This window comes from Pimephales promelas, chromosome 2 (genome assembly GCF_988280905.1).
Source record: "Pimephales promelas chromosome 2, fPimPro1.hap1.1, whole genome shotgun sequence".
Classification (NCBI taxonomy): domain Eukaryota; kingdom Metazoa; phylum Chordata; class Actinopteri; order Cypriniformes; family Leuciscidae; genus Pimephales; species Pimephales promelas.
The window spans coordinates 52,791,286-52,798,084 of record NC_142770.1 but is presented as its reverse complement, the minus strand read 5'-3'; positions in this window follow the sequence as shown (position 1 = coordinate 52,798,084).

The following is a 6,799-nucleotide window of genomic DNA, read 5'->3' as shown; positions in this document are numbered from 1 at the left end:
TTGGGGCTCCACGCTCTGGGCACAGGGGGATCTCCTAGTGGTCCACCCCAGGCCCAGAGTGTGGAGCCCCAACTCGGCTTATTTTTTTTAAAATTATTATTATTATTATTATTATTATTATTTTTTTAATCTTATTTTATTTTATTTTTTTCAATTTTTCGGGATGCACCGGGTAGAAGTTCAAACTTCAACCGCCGTGGGGGTCCCTGGCCAGCGTTCTGGTTCTCCGAAGTGGGGCTGAGGGGGTCCAGGCGGGTGCCCCCTGGTCCCCCCCGACGTGTTAGGGGGCGAGCGGTGGGTCTCCCCCAAGCCCAAAGCCCCGGTTCCCAGAGTCGGGTAAACTGCGCGACTAACAATGACTCTCTTAAGGTAGTCAGAAACCGGTGTGAGTGGTGTGGAAAGCCGATTCGGGGCTCCACGCTCTGGGCACAGGGGGATCTCCTAGTGGTGCCCCCCAGGCCCAGAGTGTGGAGCCCCAACTCGGCTTATTTTTATTTTTATTATTATTTTTTTTTTTTATTTAATTATTATTTTGGGATTATTAGACTGGGTAGAAGTTGCAACTTCAAACGGGCATATCTCCGGAACCAAGCCGAGTTGGGGCCCCATACACCCGGCGTGGGGGGCCCTCCTAGAGGCCCCCAATACCCCCGAGTGTGGAGCCCCAACTCGGCTTACTTTTCGAGTTACAGCCGGTCAAAGTTGAAACTTTAAAGGGCCATATCTCCGGAACCAAGCCGAGTTGGGGCCCCATACACCCGGCGTGGGGGGCCCTCCTAGAGGCCCCCAATACCACCGAGTGTGGAGCCCCAACTCGGCTCACTTTTCGAGTTACAGCCGGTCAAAGTTGAAACTTTAAAGGGCCATATCTCCGGAACCAAGCCGAGTTGGGGCCCCATACACCCGGCGTGGGGGGCCCTCCTAGAGGCCCCCAATACCCCCGAGTGTGGAGCCCCAACTCGGCTCACTTTTCGAGTTACAGCCGGTCAAAGTTGAAACTTTAAAGGGCCATATCTCCGGAACCAAGCCGAGTTGGGGCCCCATACACCCGGCGTGGGGGGCCCTCCCAGAGGCCCCCAATACCCCCGAGTGTGGAGCCCCAACTCGGCTTACTTTTCGAGTTACACCCGGTCAAAGCTGGACAGGAAGTGGCCGTATCTCGGGACCGGAAGGTCCCCGTGGCTCGGGACGGCGGGAGGAGCAAGGTCCCCGAGAGCGGGCCCCGCACCCGCCGCCGCGAGCCGCTGGGACCTCCCGGTCCCGAGATGGGCCCCGTTACGCGCGGGCGACTTTCGGAGAAAACGGCCCGTATCTCGGAGAGGGGAGGTCCCAGCGGCTCGCCCTTTCGGGTGTCGGGGGCTCCCCACGGGCCCTCTCGGACCCCGCCTGCCCCGGGCCCCTGGGACCTTTCCTTCCCGGGCGCCCCCCCGACACGTCGGGCCCCTTTTCTCCGGGACCCGGGGGCCCCGGAGCTCGGGGGCGGGCTCTTTGCGAGGGGCCCGCCGGGACGCCACACTTGACCCGAGTCCGGTGTCTCTGGGCCGCCGGGTCCCCGAGCTACGGGCGTTCGAATTCGGGGCCCGAAAATCCCTCAAAGTCCGAAAACGTGCAGTGGGCGGGGACTTCCGGGGCCCCGGAGGCTCTGACGGCACACCCAGGGAGGTGCACCGTCCTCGGGCACGGCCAGGTGGCCCCCCCGGGGTCCTGGAAGTCCCCCCGCCCCCCGGAGACACCCACACCCACACCCACCCACCCACCGGACGGGAAGATTCCGTTTTTCGCCGATATCTCGAAAACGGCCGGGCGAAAAAATTTCAAACTCGGGTCTTCCGTAGGCCTCGGGGGGCCCTATCCAAAGAGGCCACCCGCGTCCCCGGGGGCCTCGGGGTCAGGGAGTTAGGCCCGGTCAAAGGCGCGGCGTTTTTGGCTTATATCTCGCGAACCCCCGGGCCAATCTTCCCCAAACTCGAATCGACCGTAGTGCCGGACGGGGCCTTTCGAAAGAGCCCACCCACGAGGTCCAACTCGCCCGGGTCCCCGAGTTATAGCCGTTCAAAGTCGGGGGTCCCGGCGAACGGCGATCCGGTAGGGGGCGTCCCCGGGGCCCGCCGCCGCCCTGGTTCGAGCGAGGGCCCCCGTGGGACCTCGCCACCCAAATTTGAGCTCTCTGGGCCTTCGCGTCGCGGAGATACGGGCGATTTTCTCCCGGGATCGTGACGTCATCGGCGGGCGCCATTTCAGAGCGCGGCCGAGGGTTTTCGGCCGATATCTCCGCGAATACTCGACCAAAAACGACGAAACGCATATGGACGCGTTCAGCTCGGCGAGACGGTTCGAATGAGCCCGGCCTCGGCCGGGCACGTCGAGTTTTCGGCGAGATATTTGCGTTTTTCCGCTTCCGGGGCGCTTTGGGGGCCCGTATCTCGGGCCCCCGGGGGCCCACGGGGCTGGGGGCGGTCTCATTCGAAAGGTCTCGTCCCGTTCTCCAGCCGACAAAAATTTGGCGTCGATCGGAGCCGCCTTCGGAGAGCTACGGTCGTTTGAAGCCCCGTGCGGTGGGGTTACCGTCCTTCAAACAGCCGCCGCTCGCAGGGGGAGTCCCGGGGAGGCATGGTTGCCTGTATGACTTGGGCTTAGAGCACCCAGCCCCGCGCTCCTGGAGGAACCTCCGGTGCACAGGGTCTGCTGCAACCAGCCACGTGGGTTCTGAGGGGTAGGGGAGCGTGCGCTCTCCTCCCCGGGCGGGCGGCCGGGCCCTGGGGGCTCGCGCCTCCACGGAGGGACCTCGCTCCCGGGGCTTCGTCCCCGGGGCTCGGGGACTCCGTGGCGGCTCGGCCCCCGGGGTTCGACCCCGCTCGCTCGCTCCAAAACCCAAGTCCAAAACGTGGGGTTGCACGGGAGCTCCGGGCGCGACGGGTCTCCACGCACGGCCCCGGGGAGGGAGCTCCGACCCGGGCCGGAGGCAGATTCGCCCCCCGCCCCCCGGCTGTCCGCCCGGAGCCGAGACGGTCCTAAAACGGGCCTTGGGGGTGATGTAGAAGGGTAACGCTCACACAACCAGGACTCACACAAACCGATCTGCATCCCAGGCAGGGTGCGGGTCTCCTGGGCACGAATAAAGCCCGATGCCCCGTGGGTGATGTTGGCCCTGGCCACTCAAGGCACTCACCCAAGCCAGAGAGGGTGCACTCTGGCTGGGGAAGCAGATTCAATCTCTGCTGTGGTGGAGCTCTGGAAAAACGCCAAACCTCCAGGAAAAGACGGCCCGGTTTCTCTGAAAAGTGCATCCCAGGCAGGGTGCGGGTCTCATGGGCACGAATAAAGCCCGATGCCCGTGGGTGATGTTGGCCCTGGCCACTCAAGGCACTCACCCAAGCCAGAGAGGGTGCACTCTGGCTGGGGAAGCAGATTCAATCTCTGCTGTGGTGGAGCTCTGGAAAAAACGCGAAACCTCCAGGAAAAGACGGCCCGATTTCTCTGAAAAGTGCATCCCAGGCAGGGTGCGGGTCTCCTGGGCACGAATAAAGCCCGATGCCCCGTGGGTGATGTTGGCCCTGGCCACTCAAGGCACTCACCCAAGCCAGAGAGGGTGCACTCTGGCTGGGGAAGCAGATTCAATCTCTGCTGTGGTGGAGCTCTGGAAAAACGCGAAACCTCCAGGAAAAGACGGCCCGGTTTCTCTGAAAAGTGCATCCCAGGCAGGGTGCGGGTCTCATGGGCACGAATAAAGCCCGATGCCCGTGGGTGATGTTGGCCCTGGCCACTCAAGGCACTCACCCAAGCCAGAGAGGGTGCACTCTGGCTGGGGAAACAGATTCAATCTCTGCTGTGGTGGAGCTCTGAGAAAAAAAAAAACGCGAAACCTCCAGGAAAAGACGGCCCGGTTTCTCTGAAAAGTGCATCCCAGGCAGGGTGCGGGTCTCATGGGCACGAATAAAGCCCGATGCCCGTGGGTGATGTTGGCCCTGGCCACTCAAGGCACTCACCCAAGCCAGAGAGGGTGCACTCTGGCTGGGGAAGCAGATTCAATCTCTGCTGTGGTGGAGCTCTGAAAAAAAAAAAAAACGCGAAACCTCCAGGAAAAGACGGCCCGATTTCTCTGAAAAGTGCATCCCAGGCAGGGTGCGGGGTCTCCTGGGCACGAATAAAGCCCGATGCCCACCTTGAAACGGAGCCTGGGCTCGACTCTGAAGTCCAGATCTCGAAAAACGACAGAGTCCAAAAAGGTGCGGTGGCTCCAAACCTCCATGCCCTCAGACCTCCCTGGCCAGCCCAGGGAGGGTGGCCCGTCCTGGGCCAGACTCAGATTTCCCCCGCCACCCCTGGAGCTCCGCCTGGAGCGAAGACGGTCCTAAAACGGACCATGGGGCTCTTGTAGAGGATGAGGGAGGGAGAGAGGGGCCTTCAGAGAGCCCCTTGGCCGGCTTGACTCTGGAGTCGAATTTGGAAAAATAGACAAAGTCCATAAACGTGCTGTTGGTTCGGACCTCCAGGGCACTCAAGGCACTCACCCAAGCCAGAGAGGGTGCACTCTGGCTGGGGAAGAGGATTCAATCTCTGCTGTGGTGGAGCTCTGAAAAACACGAGAACCTCCAGGAAAAGGCGGCCCGGTTTCTCTGAAAAGTGCATCCCAGGCAGGGTGCGGGTCTCCTGGGCAAGAACGAAGCCCAATGCCCACCTTGAAACGGAGCCTGGGCTCGACTCTGAAGCCCAGATCTCGAAAAACGACAGAGTACAAAAAATGTGCGGTGGCTCCAAACCTCCATGCCCTCAGACCTCCCTGGCCAGCCCAGGGAGGGTGGCCCGTCCTGGGCCAGATTCAGATTCGCCCGCCACCCCTGGAGCTCCGCCTGGAGCGAAGACGGTCCTAAAACGGGCCTTCGGGGATGTATGAGAGAGGGGAAGCGTGGTGGTGGCAAACACAGAGGACCCCCTACCAGCGATCAGACCGTCGTGAGTCCCACTCAGAGTCACTCTGGGTGGGCATGTAAAAATCCAGATTACGCCGCGCTGGAGCTCTGGAAGTTACGAGACCTCCAGGAAAAGACAGGCTGGTTTTCTGAAAAGTGCACCCCAGGCAGGGTGCATCTTTTCCTGGGCACGAGCCCAGCGCACATGGTGTGGTGGTCCGGCTCTGGTGCCAAAGTTTGGGGGAAAAAATAGACAGAGTCCAATAACGTGGTGTGGTTCCAAAGCTCCATGCCCTCAGACCTCCCTGGCCAGCCCAGGGAGGGTGGCCCGTCCTGGGCCAGATTCAGATTTGCCCGCCACCCCTGGAGCTCCGCCTGGAGCGAAGACGGTCCTAAAACGGGCCTTCGGGGATGTATGAGAGAGGGGGAAGCGTGGTGGTGGCAAACACAGAGGACCCCTACCAGCGATCAGACCGTCGTGAGTCCCACTCAGACTCACTCTGGGTGGGCATATAAAATCCAGACTACGCCCCGTCGGAGCTCTGGAAGTACGAGACCTCCAGGAAAAGACAGGCTGGTTTTCTGAAAAGTGCACCCCAGGCAGGGTGCATCTTTCCTGGGCACGAGCCCGGCGCACGTGGCGGGGTCCGGCTCTGGTGCCAAAAAAATTGAGAAAAATCGACTAAGTCCAATGGCGTGACGTGGGTTCAAAGCTCCATGGTCTCAGACCTCCCTGGCCAGCCCAGGGAGGGTGGCCCGTCCTGGGCCAGAGTCAGATTCGCCCGACACCCCCTGGAGCTCGACCTGGAGGGAAGACGGTCCTAAAACGGGCCTTCGGGGCTGTATGGAAGAGGGCAAGTGTGGTGGTGCAAAACACAGAGCACCCCCTACCATTGATCAGACCGTCGTGAGTCCCACTCAGACTCGCTCTGGGTGGGCATATAAAATCCAGACTACGCCCCCCCCGTCGGAGCTCTGGAAGTACGAGACCTCCAGGAAAAGACAGGCCGGTTTTATGTAAAGTGCACCCCAGGCAGGGTGCGTCTTTCCTGGGCACGAGCCCGGCGCGCGTGGCGGGGTCCGGCTCTGGTGCCAAAAAATTTGAGTAAAATCGACTAAGTCCAATGACGTGGTGTGGTTCCAAAGCTCCATGGTCTCAGACCTCCCTGGCCAGCCCAGGGAGGGTGGCCCCGTCCTGGGCCAGAGTCAGATTCGCCCGACACCCCCTGGAGCTCGACCTGGAGGGAAGACGGTCCTAAAACGGGCCTTCGGGGCTGTATGGAAGAGGGCAAGTGTGGTGGTGCAAAACACAGAGCACCCCCTACCATTGATCAGACCGTCGTGAGTCCCACTCAGACTCGCTCTGGGTGGGCATATAAAATCCAGACTGCGCCCCCGTCGGAGCTCTGGAAGTACGAGACCTCCAGGAAAAGACGGGCTGGTTTTATGGAAAAAGTGCACCCCAGGCATATGCTTGTCGAACGGTCGGTCTGGGTAAACGGCGAGTGTCCGTGCTGTTGCGTGCGAACGAGATTCCCAATGCTAACGAACCTCCCCCGGCTGGCGACCGGGGAGAGCGCCTCGTTTTCGGGCACGAGCGAATGCGTCTGCCTGGCGGAGCCCCCGTCGGTGCCGAGGTGGTCCTGAGACGGGCCTTCGGGGTTTTGTCGAGGAAGGGGACAAGCGCCCCAATCGGACAAGGCGACGGGCTAAAAAATGGTGCTCGGTATCGGTTTCTGACATCCAGGCGGGGATGCGTCATCTGGGGTCGGCAGGCAGGCAGGCAGGCGGTCACCAGGGCGCTCTGGAGGAAAAGGCCCCCCTCCGGAAAAAAAGGACAGAGTCCGTAAACGTGAAGTCGAAAGAGTTCCCCAGGGCCGGCCCGTCTC